General features: G+C 44.6%; 2 long non-coding RNA genes across 2 annotated transcripts in view; both read left to right on the top strand.

The window, feature by feature from the left end:
- LOC131907471 (uncharacterized) overlaps window positions 1–11,820 on the top strand; it is a 38,533-nt gene extending 26,713 nt beyond the window's left edge. Inside the window, exons 2-3 of the long non-coding RNA XR_009378409.1 lie at window positions 9,807–10,287; window positions 11,680–11,820. This is a non-coding gene — a long non-coding RNA (uncharacterized LOC131907471). The remainder of the gene's footprint in view (window positions 1–9,806; window positions 10,288–11,679) is intronic.
- A 203-nt stretch (window positions 11,821–12,023) lies between these two features.
- Window positions 12,024–12,865, top strand: LOC131906187 (uncharacterized). The gene is made up of 2 exons (XR_009378130.1): window positions 12,024–12,328; window positions 12,720–12,865. It is a non-coding gene; the product is annotated as an uncharacterized LOC131906187 (long non-coding RNA).
- The last annotated feature ends 3,923 nt before the right edge of the window (window positions 12,866–16,788 follow it).

Raw genomic sequence — 16,788 nt, 5'->3', positions numbered from 1 at the left:
TGGATAAGTATCTTCCTGGGCATGAGGGAGAGAGGGTATGATAGCAAATCTCCACTGTCAATTTGACTGAATTTAGAACCACATAGGAGACTCACCTCTGGACATGAGGGCATTTTCAGAGCAGGGAAGAACCACTGTGGTATTTCCTTTTTTGTTGCTGTAATAAAATACTGTTTGAGTAAGGCAACTTTATTGGGGCTTACGGCTCCACAAGAGTAAGAGTCCAGCATGACAGCAAGTGGCAGGTGTAAGGATTCTGTATATTCGCAGCTGGGGTCTCACCTGACACCTTATTACATCGTCAGTGGGCAACTGCATCCCGGCCTAAAAGCTGGACGTGCACCCCCACATGCTCTCTCAGTCTCTGTCTCTCTCGCTCTCCACACTCTCTGAGTCTCTCTCTGCTCTTGGTCTCTCTCTTTCTATGCGTCTCTCTCTCTCTGTGTCCTAACCCTCTTCTCTCTGACAAAGCCCATTCTAACTCTGGTAACCATGGCTCGTGACTCTTCCACTTGTGACTCTTCTGCTGACATCCAAACCAGTGCTGCCGGGCCACCTTGGGAACCACTGCTAGCCAAACCAGCGCCGTGTACCCTTTCAGGAGGCATGGCAGCAAGAGCAGGAAACTGAGAGATTACATCTTTTTTCTTTTTCGAGACAAGGTTTCTCTGTGTAGCTTTTGGAGCCTAGCTTGGACTTCACTCTGTAGACCAGAATGGCCTCAAACTCACAGAGATCAGCCTCTGCCTCCCAAGTGCTGGGATTAAAGGCGTGCGCCACCACCACCCAAAAAGAGATTACATCTTACCATGATCACAAAGCAGAAAGGACAAGCTGACACTTGGACGAGGCTTTAAGGGCTCAAATCCAGCCTCCAGCAATGCTGTACCACCTAAGCCTCCTCAAACAGCACCACCAACTTTAGACCAAGTACTGGAGCCTGTAGGGGGGCGGGGGACATTGCTCATTTGAGTCCCACACTCACCCTACAGTCAAATGCTATACAACTGAGGTACATACCCTAGATGCACCTGAACGGTGCCATCCCATGAGCTAGGGGTCCAGAAGAAGGAAAAATTAGAAAGTGAGCTGAACAGCAGCATTCATTTCTCTCCACTTCCTGATTGCAAACACATGACCAGCTGTCTCACACTCCTGCAGCCATGTCTTCCCAACCCTCTGTTCCCTCAGACTGTGACCCCAAACAAATCCTTCCTCCCTTAAATTAGTTTTGTCAGGCATTTTTTCATAACCACAAGAAAAATAATGACAGTATCCTTTTTTCTGTCTTAACTCTTGCTTATAGCTTAGCAATGAACATTTACTGCCACAGCATTTGAAATCATCCCTTTAAGCTGTATGTCACTAAACTAAGGTTTAAGCAGTATCTGTGTGCACATGTGAAAAACAGTCCTGAAAAGAGTTTTAATAGTCTGTTACTTATTAAGCGGCACAATGTTATTCATTAAGCGGCACAATGTTATTCATTAAGCAGTACTGTTTACCATGGGAGAAAAGCCATGAGGTACAACAAAACCCACTATAAGTGTTTATTAAGGGAAGAGAAAAGAAGGGGATGCTTAGGCCTATGGAAAGATCATGCAAGAAGAGAAAGAAGGGATAGATAGAAGCCGCTTCTTTTATTTGTTTGTTTGGTTTTTTTTGTTTTTGTTTTTCGAGACAGGGTTTCTCTGTGTAGCTTTGGAGTCTGTCCTGGATCTCACTCTGTAGACCAGGCTGGCCTTGAACTCACAGAGATCTGCCTGCCTCTGCCTCCCGAGTGCTGAGATTAAAGGTGTGCGCCACCGCCACTCGGTACTTATATGGAATCTGCTTTTATAGGTTCCCCACACATAAGCACATATGGGCTTACATAGCTATGCCACACATGCACATAGATTGTGTGATCACGCCGCACACAAATTACGCGATCACCCAGCACACGGATTACATAGGACGTAAGGCCCTGACATGACTAAGCATCTTGCCTAGCTACTGGACAGTGCATGTGCGGTCATGTAGCTGGGAGAGTGGCTAGGAATTCTAACCGTCTTCAAACACTCCATCTTGTTATTAGCTAGAAACTTCAGATGTTAATGATTCCATTTTTCTTGTGTTTTGTTGGTGTTGAGGATTGACTTTAGGGTGCTTGCTGTTCTAAGCTCCATGTCCACCTCCAGAATGGATTCCTAATGGATATAAAATTAAGTACTGTTGATAACAATTCCCTCAGAATTGAAACTCTCTCCAGGAAGTAGGGAGGGCAGCTTGTGAGAAGTCAGCAAGCAAACAAAGTTCACAAGTCTGGGAAAGATAAAATTTACAAGACTTCCTAGGGCCCCTCCTGGAGGTTGTGGAAGCAGTAAACAGCTGCTGTCTAGGGGAGGAGACTGCCCTGCCAAGCTGCAGCTGGAGAAAAGAAAAGCTATGAGCTGAGCTGTGTAGAGGATGCTCTGACTCGACAAGCTACCTGCAGGTTGTGCAAAGAGCTCCAGGGCTATAGTTCTGAAAGTCCTTCTCTGTGTTGGGGTGGACTTTTTGACAATCTAGCTGCTTTTCACTCATGCTTGCAGTAACCAAAAATAAATAAATAAATCATTGGCTCACTGTAGCAGGGTCCTGTGCTGTTGTTCCCTTTGGGGGAGGGGGCCAAGTAGGAGCAGAGTCAAACCACACAGACTCTGGGAGAATGTTGAAACAACAAGCTCAGTTTATTCAGGAAGAGGCAAGCCTTATATACCCTCCACCCCACCCTGGGGGGAGGTCTGATGAATCTGCATCTGCTGGTGTGACATGGCTGCCTCTCATTGGTCCAGGTCATCTCCAGATCATGTCTCAGCTGCTGTTGCTAAGGCCCTTAGGCAGACCCAGGTTGGCTCTCAGAAAGTATCTTTTTTACTGGTTTGGGCTGGCTGGCCCTCAAGCCCTTTAGGGATGAGTCATCCCACAGGTCACTAAGTTGGACTTTGATATATTCATTATTTTGATCTGTTGTGGGTTCTTATTTTGGGTGAGTGGACATGTGTTGTGGAATATTATTTTAAGATGAGTTACATTCGTTTATGCTGTGGAGTATTTGTTTAATGATGCAAAGATGTATTGCATTATTTTACATTGCATTTGTTTAACTCTGTGAAGCTGTGTTACTGTGCCTGTCTAAAACACCTGAAGGTCTAACAAAGAGCTGAACAGCCAATAGCTAGGCAGGAGAAAGGATAGGCAGGGCTACCAGGCAGAGAGAATAAATAGAAGGAGAAAAAGAGAAGAGGGGTAGTGAGAAAAGAAGGAGAGGAGACCAAGCGGTGGTGGTGCATGCCTTTAATCCCAGCACTCGGAGGCAGAGGCAGGTGGATCTCCGTGAGTTTGAGGCCAGCCTGGTCTACAGTGGGAGTTCCAGGACAGCCAGGGCTACACAGAGAAACCCTGTCTTGAAAAAACAAACAAACAAAAAATGACAGGAGGGTGCCGGTGGGGGGGGGGGGCAGCCACCTAGCCACCCAGCCAGACATGGAATAAAAAGGAAAGAAAAGAGATACAGAAATAGAGAAAAGTGAAAGCCAGCAGCAAAAGGTTAATTTTTTCGGTTTTTTGAGACAGGGTTTCTCTGTGTAGCTTTGTGCCTTTCCTGGAACTCACTTGGTAGTCCAGGCTGGCCTCGAACTCACAGAGATCCGCCTGGCTCTGCCTCTCGAGTGCTGGGATTAAAGGCGTGCGCCACCACCGCCCGGCCTGCAAAAGGTTAATTTAAGTAAGAAAAAGCTGGCTAGAAATAAGCCAAGCTAAGGCCAGGTATTTATAAATAATAATAAGTCTCCATATATTTATTTGGTAGCTGGGTGGTGAGCCCCCCAAAGAGTAAAGAGTAAAAAAAACTACTACAGGTGTGTGTGTGTGTATGCGTGTATTTTGTCTTCCCTTCAAACAAGTACTTCAAAGTGGGTACTACACGTGACAAACCAGGTAAATGGTACAGCCGGTGATATAGTATCAGTGTCAGCGGGCTGGCGATGTGGTGGGAAGTGTTCACCCACTTTAGCATGTGAAAGAGACCACATGCTGATGGAGTTTGTATATTTAGAGGAAATGACAGCAAATATCAATGGCTTTTGAGTGTAGCATCTGCTTCATCACACTAAAGCTTAAACGCTAGAAAATGACAGAACAGAGACAGGAGAGACTGCCACTTGGCTATAAAAGCTGCTGTTTGAGGTATACAAGTAGAGCTGGTCATTTGTACCCCTGCAAGGATAAAAGGACAATAGATTTGCACCTCAAAGTCGAATTAATTCTAACCAGCTGCTAAAAACTGTGGTCTTAGCAGGATAAAAAGCAGTGCTTCACATCATCATATAAAAACGTTGAGTCCTGGAAGCTCATGGATATTTCATGTCATTCAAGTCTGTTCTCAACAATTTTAAAATGATTGCCCTTGTACTGAGAGCAAAATGGATGAGTGGACAGAGGGAATACTATTGTGAGAGACTTATTTTTTCCTATCAAAGTTAGTCCGTTAAGAACTCATGGTCCTTTTTCCTTCCCCTCCCACTTTGTACCAATTAGCCAATCAATTGTGAAGTTGAGCTCCCACCAATGCAATGAGACATGGTGGCCACCTACGTCAGGGATAAAAGATGGGAACTATCTTGGTCAAGTGTGCTTGCTAACTGTTTTGGGTCTTGGTGCTCCCTTTTAGCAGAGAGAATTTCCGTGCTAAGCTACCTTCACTTAGTTCACATGTTTGTGTTCTGTGGCACTAAAATTATTCTTTGATTCTAACACTACAATAAGTAAAACATCAATTTTCTGACTTAAAATAATACTTTTAGCTCTGAATAGGATGAAGAATTAACAGAAAGTATGTAAAAAAAAAGTAATTCTACTTGACATAATTATATTGAATACAAAAATTTATGAATGTATTCAGCCTTAAAGCAATCCCCAAGTCTGCATAGGTAGGAAGTGAAAGGGTTTTATGGCTGAAGAGTACCTTGGCAGATCGAGGCTAAAATACAGCAGAAACTGCACCATGCAACAGATCTTACCCAGGAGATTTTGGGTGAGAGGTGGGGAGGGGAGGTGACAAAAGGCTGCCTCTGAGCAGGGACAGGAGAGAGACAGAGAGGAGGCTGTGATGGCAGAGACTTTTTAAAGCAGATATATGTCACACTTGGTGGCTGGTGATGACATGACTGCTGGACCTGAGTCGAGAAGCACCTTGTTCCATTAGGTTCCATTTCTCCCTTTTGTTTATTTTAAACAGTCAGGAAATAGGAAGGGGTGATGGTGAGGTAGGAATAGGGGTACTATGCTCTTTAGACTGCTTCCTGTTGTTTGGGGCATCAACATCTTTGGGGACCCAAAAAAGCTGGGATGCTGGCCAAGTCCTGGAAGAACAGGGTATTTCACTTGTTGTCCAGGCTCTGCAGGACCATCTGGAGCTAAGGAAGTCCTGGCAGCATCTGTGAGGCTGGACTGCCTGAAGCTAGCCGCCTTGAACCTCTTCAGGATGAAGATATTTTAGGGAACATCTAGAGCTGGCAGGTTGCTGGAACAGATATATATTAGGGACAAAGGGTAAAGTTGAGTTTAGGGAGAAATTTTTTTCTTAGGTATATTTGAAACTTTTAGGTCCATAGTCCTGGTAGCTAGGGGAGGGGAGTCCCAAGACCATGGAAGTGGGGATGGGGGATCCCACCCTCAGGAATAAGCAAAATAGACAGGTGGGGAAAGAGGCTGTTGGTTGACAGTACTTATCTGGAGTCTATTTGACCATGAGAGGTCGATTCAAGTCAATTCACTGAAACAAGATTGTTCTTTTAATTTATAAAAGAGATAAAATTTTTAGATATTTTAGCATTACCACTGTTTGTAACCTGTACTAAAATTCATTCTCATTGTAGAAAAGGCAGTAGATTCACACCTTTGAGTCATAGTAAAACCCAAAATGATTTTGGGTTAAAAGCATGAACACACTTTCCTCTATACATCCTATGGATGTATATAGATTAGATAGATGTTTTTTAGCACAATGCGAAGCATTTTTAAGTCTATACTTACATAATAGCTAAAGGAAATTTAAAATCTTGAGTTTCTGACTATGGTAATAGTAGCCAGTGTTTACCAGAGTTAGATTAATATCTTCTCAGAACTCCATTAATTAATGTTAAATTTCTGAATTTTGAAGTCTTAATATAACAATAGCATATAGAGAGAAAGAAATGTGAAACATTTTTATATACTTTAAATCACTTTCTTATACCATTACAAGTCACATTTACACACCTTAAAACACCTTCTTAGACACTCACAACTTAAGCTTTCATGTCCTCAGACCTTTATAACTTATATTTGCACATCTTAAAACATTGCCTCAGCCTTTTTATAGCATATATATGTGTATGATATATATACCTTACAACACTTTCTTAGGTCATCAGAACTTACAATTTAAGCTTTCATATCCTCAGACCTTACATAAACTTTACACCTTTTTTCTATCCAATCATTCACCAGGAGACACAGATGGTTGATTACTGAGAGCAATCATTGTAAAGCAAGTTCCTTTAAATAAAGGAATAGTAAAAAGCTACATTGACATCAGTTTTGTGAGTTTATCTCCTTTTAGGATATGGTAGCAAGGTAAACTGTGTCTAGGCCTAGTAGTAGCTCTAGGAAAGTGAGGCCTAAGGCCTAATTTTTACATATGAAGAGAACTGAGAAGGAAGCTAAAGCCTTGTTTACTGATGTTAAACTGACAAAGCTATGACTAGCCTGTCATCAACACCATCAGAGATCTGAGAAGGATAAATTTCACATGAGTAAGCAGGAAGTACAGACCAAGTAGGTCCTGAATCTATTAAAAATTACAGACTTTGCCAGCCATCGGTGATGCACACCTTTAATCCCAGCACTCAGGAGACAGAGCTAAGCAGATCTCTATGAGTTTGAGGCCAGTCTGGTCTACAGAGTAAGATCCAGGAGGGCACCAAAACTACACAGAGAATCCCTGTCTTGAACCCCCCCCCCATGCCCCCCAAATGACAGAGACTTACCAGCTACCTGGATAATCACCCCAGGTTCCTTCATAGTCATTAGGGTAAGAGGTCCCAGGGCAGCATCAGTCTTAGACCACCATGCCCAGATTATCCAACAGACTTTCCTGCTGAGTAGGAACTTGGAGGACTGGCCTACCATGTCTAGGAAAATCAGGGCAATCAGCTTCCCTGTGTTCTGCTTGTCCACAATTTGGACAGAGTCCTGGATGCTGGTAAGGTGAAGGGCAATTTTTCACCCGTACCAAGTTTTGCCACATTTAAAGCAAGCTCCAGGTGGCATTCTTCTGTGTCCCACATCTTCTTTGGAGGAGATCTTATGGGAGGCTGCCAAGAGCTGGCATTTCTCTCTGTCATAAAAAAGCTTTTTTTAAAGTAAACATTTTAAATGCCATATTCAGCAGATCTCTGAAAATTTGAGGACCATCTATCTATTAAGTATATCAAACTAAACAAACTTTTGCTTGTTTCTAGTAACTTGTTTTTAGTCTTCACTTTGAAAACGTATACAGGAGGCTAAATGAAGCTTATTTTTGTAATTAACTGCATTAGTACTTAACATTACTAGAAGTATAGTTCTGAAGACATTAAAAAATCTGATCACCTATAAGGTGACTGACCATTAACTTGTATGTCTTCATTATCCTTTTATAGTTCACCAGAATATTGCAGATTTTTATATGGCTTAGTTTATTCAAGTAGGTAGAGCTAAAAGTGAGCAAATACAAAGAAATTAGACAAATATTGCTATGAACCTGAGTAGACCTTAAGAATTTATAAATCTTGATTATCAAACATAGCTTATTTATCAAACATATGTTGTTACCTATCTAAATTTTTTAGAACCTTGGTGTTGAACACTTAGCAAAGACCTAAGTAGTTAGGTGTAAATCTCTAAGTCAGTTTTAGTTAGACCTTTATAACCTTAAAATTGTATCATCATGTAGAATATATTCTAAACCAGAGTTGAATCACAAATATAGTATGTTGTAGCAAATATAGCCTTAAATTTTTATCATTATAGAAAAATCTATAGCAATCCAAAATATTTGAGATTTGTTTTGCTTCAGGAGATACAGTGATAAACAGAGAGGTCATTAGGACTAAGAAGTTTTCCAATTGTTATTCTATGCTACTTTGCTGTGGATGATTGATTGATAAATAAAACACTGATTGGCCAGTAGCCAGGCAGGAAGTATAGGCGGGACTAGCAGAGAGAAGAATTGGAAGAACAGGAAGGCAGAGAGGAGGAGACGCCAGCCTGCCATCCAGGTAGCAGCATGTAAAGGCAGCAGGTAAAGCCACGGAACACGTGGTGACTTATAGATTAACAGAAATGGGCTGAGTATAAGAGTAAGAACTAGACAATGGTAGGCCTGAGCTAATGGCCGAGCAGTTTAATTAATATAAGCGTCTGTATGTTTATTTTATAAATGGGCTATGGGACTGCTGGGGCTTGGCGAGACCCGGAGAGAAAAACTCTAGCTACACTACATAGTTATCTGATGATGATGATTCTGTCACGTGTCATGTACTCTTTAACCTTAGTTAAGATGGCTACCAGCCTTTAGTAAAGATGGCTGCTTACATTTTGATGAGTTCATCCACCAAGATGGAGGAAAGCCACATGGCTTCTACTTCAAAACATCTGTTTTCCTTGTAGATCTATTTTTTTTTAATTGGTGTTGAATCCAAATTACTTACATATACACACACTGAGTTCAATGCAATTTACATACACATATACACACACACAGTTGAATCCAAGTTACCTATACACACACGTATAGAGTTGAATCACATATATATACCCATGTATAGATTTTTAGTTATAAGCCCTTTATGTTTAAAGCCAACATTTGTTACAGATTTAATACATTTTAAACCATACCCAATGCATTTATAAATCCTGACATGGAGTTTACAGCATAATTTTTTAAATAGCAGAGTACAAAGAAATCATAGAGATAAAAGATTCTTTAATAGTGAAAAGTAGAGAAAGTGTAGAACAGAGCAAGTTTAGATATTTTTGTGGATCATTTGTCTGTGCAGTAGCAGATTTATGATTTGTGAGAATTTGGAAATCAAGTTCACCACTTTTTTGGCCATTGATCTGTACTAAGGCCAAGCTAGTCTATAATATCTGAGTCTGTGGAGGAAAGGAGAGTGACAAACCGGAAAAGCACACTCTGGGGAGGGCGTTTCCTGGAAGCTCCCAGAGGGAGCTGAGAGTTGAAGCTGCAGGATGTGCTTCAGAAACAAGGAGGAGCTCCACCCGAGGGAGGGCCGATATCATAGGAGCCAAAAGCTGCAGGACTTAGCAGGCAGCTTCTAGGGAGAGGCAAGGAAATCCGTAAAGTGAGGCCCAGGAAGGCACAAATATAGAGAGAGAGAGCAGGTCGGAGTGGAGGGAAGCAAGGAAAGAGTTCCAGGCTGCGGTGAGAGTGCAGCTCCTGGTGGAGGGGAGAGGCGAGAGAGCAGGAGAGAAGGGAGATGGCTGCTGCCCGGCCAGATGCCCAGCAAGTCGCAGGAGCCAGAGAAGCACACAGGTGCCCATATGGAAGGCATAGCGGGCCAGAGGGAAGCAGCAGCTGATGAGTCCGGCTGTAGAATTTGGAATCAAATTCACAAATGATCAGTACACACCTCAGGAGAGTTAGACCAGCAGCTTGGTTGGGAGTTGGCGCTGCAGAGAAAAATGGGTGTGTGCATGCTGCAGCTGGCCTACACCTTTGCTTTTTCCCTTCCTGCTAGGTACGGATCCAGGCTCCCACTTTGCAGCAAACTTACAGATCCATCCACCATAACTTAAGTGAATAAATTTGGAGCGGGTGCCAGGAGAGGCTGGAGGTTTTCTATGGAGGACTTCTTTCCTATAGGTGAGGAAAAGAAGAAGGTCTAAGGCCTGAAGTCCAAGGCATCCCCAGGACTCAGGGGGACAGAAAGAGGAAGACACAAGCTGGTCAGTGGATCCTCAGAGCACTGGCCAGGGGTCAGGGCTGAAACCCTGAGGAGACATAATGCCTAGTACCAGGACTGTCGGATGAAGCCAGAAGATGAAATCGAGCTAAAAAATGAAGCCTTACTGAAGGGAAAGGGTCAGAGGTGGGCACCTCTGTCTCCAAGAGTACCAGAGACTCAGGGAAGCACTTACACCAATTGAGAGGGACCACTCACCAATTGCCTGTGATAGACAGAAGGCCAAGCGATTGGTGGGCCAGAAGACACATCTACTGTGAGTGGACTGGAGATGAGGGATAAGGTCCTAGTGTGGCTTAGACCCCAGGTGGGGAGCACAGGCACCAGGATGTCCTATCCAAGTCATCCGCACCAATGTTAGGGCTTAGCAACAAAAGAGTAACTCTGTGGATTAGGGCCAAGAATGCCACAGAGATCACACCATGTAACAGATATCACACAAGAGATTTATTGGGGGGAGGGGGTAAGTCTGCCTCTGAGTGGGGACCAGAGGTGGGGAGGTACCTGGTTCCTTACAGCGGTGACAGTGGAAACAGTTCACAGTGGTTGTTGGTGCTGAGGCATTGAAGGCATGGTGGAGGATGGGGAGGCACCTAGTTCTGGAATGTGGGCGGTTCTTAGTTGACTAGCAGGAAGTAGGCTAGATAAACAGTGCATTCCTCAAGATATGCACAATTCTTCAAAATTAGTCCTAGATATGGTCAAGGAAGATGTTGCTCAAAGAGGAACTTCTGAGATAGGAAAACATAAGGGAGTGTGTTAGTCATCCATGCTTGTCATAACAAAATACCTCTAGGCTGTGGTTCTGGAGGCTGGGAGTTCTGGATAAGGTATTAGCAGACTTCATCTCTCCTGAGATGATTTTATCCTTAATATGTCTCCTTGTGGGCTCTCTACTGTGTACACATTCCTGGAGTCTCTTCCTCTTAGAAATCAGTCATGTTGGATTCAGTACCCACCTTTATGATCTCATTTAACCTCGATCCTCCCTAAAGCTCCTGTTTGAAAAAGCAGTCACATGGGAGGTTAAGGATTCAACATAGTTTTTTTCCTCTTTCTTCCTTCCTTCCTTCCTTCCTTTCTTCTTTTTTCCATTTCTACAGTACCTCATGTAGCACAGGCTGGCATCCAACCTAGTATGGCACCCTGGATGACCTTCCATTCCTGATTCTTCTCACTCTACTTCCCAGGTGCTGGGATTACACACAAGTAGCACCACATCCTGCTTCAACATGGGAACTTCGTATGGGGAGATGACTCCGTAGATAAAAATGCTTGATGCACAAGCCTGACAACATAAACTGAGATCACTAGAGTCCTGTAGAAAGCCACGTGCTATGTAACATGCATTTGCAAACTTAGTTCTCCTAGGATGAGGTGGAGACAAAGTCAGTAGGGTTGCCCAGAAGCTCATAGGCCCAATAACCTGGACAATAACTGTTCATGTAAGGATTCTGTCCTTAATTACGTCATCAGCCTGCGACGGGCGTCCCAGCCTAAAAAGTGGGTGGGCCCTGTGTGCATCCCTCTCTTTCCTTTCCGCTCCTTCCTTCCTTCTGTCTGTCCTCCCTCTCTCTCCCTCTCTTTCCTCCCTCTCTCCCAATAAAGCTCTAAAAAGGTAACCATGGCTTGTGATTCTTCCAATCAGCACTCTCCTCCGCCAGCATGGCTGCTGTGGGCGGTGGCCAACCACAAGCAGCGCGCTGTTTAACCAACATTGGTGCCGTTCAGACTCGGATACACCACCTATCACCAAGGACCTGCTGTGACTGCTGCCGCCTGCCATCCAGCCAGACCGCGAGACCACAAGCATTCGCATGACCCTTGCCGCTTCCACTGGACCCCCACACAGCTACCGCTGCCGTCACCACAGTGAGTCTGCCCTTCTTGTGGCTGTAGTCTGAGCCATATTCTTTGCGACGGACATCCTGGGGGTTGTCCTCGGGCTGTCCTGGCAATGGGAGGCACATTTTCCGCTCCTGACGAGGGGGGTCAGTGCTGTCTTGGGTCTACCAGGTGGACCAACTGCAGTGCAGCCGCAGCCCTTCCCATCCCTTGACAAAGAGGATGGCGAACTTGAGCTGATTCTTAGATCTCTCTTCACTCCTCGGGGACACCTGAGATTGGAGTCTGATCCCGGTTTATTGTTTTAATTTTTTATTTTTCTCTCGGCTACAGCCATGAGACAAAGGAGCAGATACGACACATTTACCACCTACATTGGCAGATAGGGGCGGGCACAGTGTAAACCTGGCTGCATAACAGCATCGTGGGAACTTCTGCCAGCAAACGGGCAAGTAAGAGTTACTTTATCTCCAAGCTTTCTGCTAAAGTTCTAAACCCTTCTCCTTCCCCACTTCTGCGTCTGCCACATGCAACCTTTTCTGTCTGACTTCTGCCGGCAGTGGGCGGGCTCAAATGGGTGGGCTTGGGCGGTTTCTACGACTTGCCCTAACTCACCTTAATAACTCCACCCACTCATTCTCAAACTGCCTGTGTTTCTCATGTGCATACAGACAGAGTCCTGATCTTTGCCTTGTCCCGAAGATCCCTAATTCCAAAAAAATAAATTCTCATGCACCACAAGCTTTTCTCTTCCCAGTTCTCTGTTCTCACTGTTCAGCCAATGATACAGGACCATCACAGAACTGCAGTCCAGAGATCATCAACTTTTTTTTGTGTCACCAGCATCTTGTCAAACAGAAAGTTCACAGCCACAGCCAAGAGGGATACATGTCTCCAGAGCAAACGGATGACAGACAGCATCCCACAACGCCTGTCTATCTCGGAAGACTCCTCTTCTCCATTCCCCCAAGAGCCAACCGACGTCAAAAAGTCAGCTGGAAGTAGTTTTTGAGAGGAACGACGCCCCTATTCCCATCAACCTGCTTTTTTATAATAAGTGAAAGTCTGGGATGTAAGGATTCTGTCCTTAATTACGTCATTAGCCTGCGACAGCGTCCCAGCCTAAAAAGTGGGTGGGCCCTCTGTGTGCCCCTCTCTTTCCTTTCTGCTCCTTCCTTCTGTCTGTCTTCTCACCCCCTCTCTCTCCCCCCTTCCCTTTCCCCTCTCTCTCTCTCTCTCTCTCTCCCCCCCCCCAATAAAGCTCTAAAAAGGTAACCATGGCCTGTGATTCTCCTCCAGCGCTCTCTTCTGTTGGCATGGCTGCTGCGGGCGGCGGCCAGCCATGAGGAGCAGCGCGCCACAGCATAACCAACAGTTCAACCTAGCAGTAGAACAATGAGAGACCCTGCCTCAAAAACAGATGAAGGCTGTGCTTGCCTGCCTCACACTGACTCCTGAAGGTTGTCTTCACACTTCCATTCTCATGCTTTAGTATACACACGAGGAATTTTGAATGGACACTATTTAGTCACCAACAAGGACAATAACACAGGCCCAAACACGGTAAACACGGTGCCGGCAGGGCCTGCTTTCCCCTGCCCCTTCTCTTCTGCTAAACCACTAGACTTCCCACTAGGCTCCTTATTTGGTCACTTCCTCATGCCTGACTCATTCCTGAGGCTGACCACCATGGTTCAGCCTTGAAAATTCCTTATTTGGCTACACTGACGAATGCCCAGTCGGGACTTGCCAATTCATCCTAGCATGGACTTCCTCTTTTTTCTCTTTAAAAACCACTCCACAGAACAACTTGCTGCTGTTTCTGCCGGATTCGTATTCAGCCACCCTTCCTGACTATCTGGCTTAATAAAGGATCTCTCGTGCTGGAAATTGGTGTTTGGCTGTGATCTGTGCCTAATCCAAGGTCCAGAAGGGAGCAGCCCAAGAGTCAAGATGCGAGGGTCTCTTTAAGAACTGAGATAATTCCATACTGTGGAAGAACCAAAGGCAGTCTAACAGGTTAGTCAAGGAAGTCCCTTCCCAAGCCAGGAAGTTGCTGCTACTACTGCTGAGAAGGGTGTAGCAATTTAGAAGGCCCACAGCCAGTAAACACTGGTGTTTCCTCTTTTCCTTTTATCTAGTTGAACTTTGTATGCTTTTCCCTTTCTCCTCCTCCTTTCTCCTCTGTCTTTTTGTTTGTTTGTTTGTCAAGACAGTGTTTCACTGTAGCCCTGGGTGGCCTTGAACTCAGGTATCTGGCAGCCTCTGCCTTCCTAATGCTGGAATTAAAGGTGTGTTCTCCTACATCTGCTCCTCCCCCTCTTAAAAACAGACTAATTGCCTAGCATGTACAAGACTGAATGCCCTCTCTGGTTCTGCAAAATAGAATAAATAAATAAATAAATAAATAAATAAATAAATAAATAAATAAATACATAGCACACAAAAAATAAAACAGATCCAAGTTTTGTTTTTCAGATAACACAGTGCTAATATACTTTGTACGCGGGGTGTATTATGTATTGTTTCCATTGCTCTGACCAAATGTCTGACAGAGGAATTTGTTTGACTCACGGTTTGAGGTGTGACAGTCCATGGAGGCTGGGCAGATGTGCTGCGGGGAGCTCTGTGGTGACTCAGCAGAGCTGGAGCCCCTCCCCCACTCCTCTCCTTCAAGTCCCAGCAGAACAGGAGAGAGGAGTTTGGTTTGTTTGTTTGTTTTGTTTTCACATCAAAGAACTTTTAGTGGACATAGCTGGGAGCCAGCCCTGGCCAGCAGCAGCAAGTACCCTCCCCACCCCACCCCCTCAGGCTATTCATGGCTGAGGTGGCTCTGTCCAAGGAGTCTCAACAATGGGAATCCCAGGAGGCAAAACTCTGCCAAAGGTTACTGTATAGGTGGAGACCAGGCTGTTCCACAGACTCATGAATAGGTCAAAACTGTTACAAGACCCAGTGAAGAGAAAAAAATGATAACTCATAATCCATCCTTATACACTCTAGGGCAATGGGTAGGGCAGCCAGAGGCTGGCATCCTCACGGGTCAGGGTCCTGGATGGGAGATGAGTGGACCCAGGTATCCACAGCATGAGGTAACAGGGGACAGGCAGGGGACAGACAATGGGCACTCGGACACTGTGTATTTACCAGACAAACTACTGGGGGGCAGCTGCCCACATGTACGTGCCAGGTAGGCTGTTTGTTTTGGAATGAGGTGGAGTGCTCTTTACATCCTATTCTGTGGCAGATGCCAAAGAATTACTCTGTGGAGATGGTGAAAGTCACCCTGAGACCATGGAGGCTTAGCCACCCCCACCTCCCCAACTGAAAAGATCAGAACCATGCCCAGGAATAGCTGTCGCTGCTGGGCAGTACCCTGCACACCAGCATCCCCCACAATGCCAACAGCAAAGCCAAACTTTTGATTACATAGAGCTTTACTCCAGCGTCCACTTTTTCTGTTATTTATTTATTTTTTCTTAAAAAACGAAAGGCAAACCAAAAGAATGAAGCTTTAGCCCAGCAGTGGTGGAGCACACCTTTACTCTCAGCACTTGGAAGGCAGAGGCAGGTGGATCTCTGTGAGTTCAAGGCCAGCCTGGTCTACAGAGAGTTCCAGGACAGCCAGGAGTACACAGAGAAACCCTGTCTCAAAAAAACAAACAAACTGAAGGCAGGCTCAAACCACAGCCTCAGCAGGTTGCCTGCTAAGCAGAGACTTTAGGTTCCATTACAACCTAAGTCTGCACATCCCAGCAGAATGAGGAGGAATGCCAGAGATCTAGGGAGTCCCACGGAATCGGGTGAGCCACCCTTCCCAGAAAGCCAAAGAGAGAGAGATGGCAAAGACAAGAAAGGAGTGTGCTTCTGTTTCTTTTCTTTCTTTTTTCTTTTTTTATAGGCAGGGTCTCATGTAGCCCAGACTCTCTTTGTAGACAAGGATGGCCTTGAATTCATGATCCTCTTACCTCTCTCCTGAATGGTAGAATTATAGGTGTGATCACACCAGGAAAAACAAAGGGCTCATCACCTAAAACCTGTCTTCAAGACTTTGTTCATGGGCCAGCAAGATGTTAAACGTGCTTGCTACCAAGCCTGGTGACCTAAATTTAATACCTGGGACCCAAAGGTTGAAGGAGAAAGTTGATTCTAATTTGTGCTCTGATCTCCACATACATACACACATACCACACACTACATGCACTTAAAAGTAATGAGTTTTTTAAACATTGTGGTAGTTTGAATGAGAATAGCTCCCATAGGTTCATATATTTGAATATCTAGTTACCAGGGAGTAAAACTTTTTAAGAATTAGAAGGATTAGGAGGTGTGGCCTTGTTGGAGGAAGTGTGTCGATGGGGATAGGCTTTGAGATTTCAAAAGTCCAAACCAGTCCCAGTGTCTCTGCCTCCTGCCTATGATCAAAACATAAAGCTCTCAGCTACTGCTCCATCACAACACCCATCTGCTTCCTGCTACAGTGTTCATGGAATAACCCTTTGAAATTGTAAGCAAACTCCCCAAATAAATGCATTCTTTCATAAAAGTTGCCTTGGTCATGTTGTCTCTTCACAGAATAAAATGATGACTAAAACAACCATACTAAAGAGAAGGTTGGGAATGTCCCCAGTACTACATATCAGACATGGGGCACTGCTGGGGGATATCTTTCTGTACACTGTGAATATATGTTGTTCCTATTGGTTAATAAATAAGCTGCTTTGGCCTATGGCAAGCCAGCTTAGAGGCAGGTGGGAAATCCAAGGAGAGAGACAGGAAAAAGAAAGGAGAGGCAGGGGAGATTCCAGCCTGCTGCCCAAGAAACAAGATGCCAACAGGCCAGTAAAGTCATGGAACACATGGCAAAACATAGATTAATAGATATGGGTTGAGTTAAACTATAAGAGCTAGT

Source organism: Peromyscus eremicus, chromosome 3 (genome assembly GCF_949786415.1).
Source record: "Peromyscus eremicus chromosome 3, PerEre_H2_v1, whole genome shotgun sequence".
In the NCBI taxonomy this organism is placed as follows: domain Eukaryota; kingdom Metazoa; phylum Chordata; class Mammalia; order Rodentia; family Cricetidae; genus Peromyscus; species Peromyscus eremicus.
This window is presented reverse-complemented; position numbering and strand designations above follow the sequence as displayed.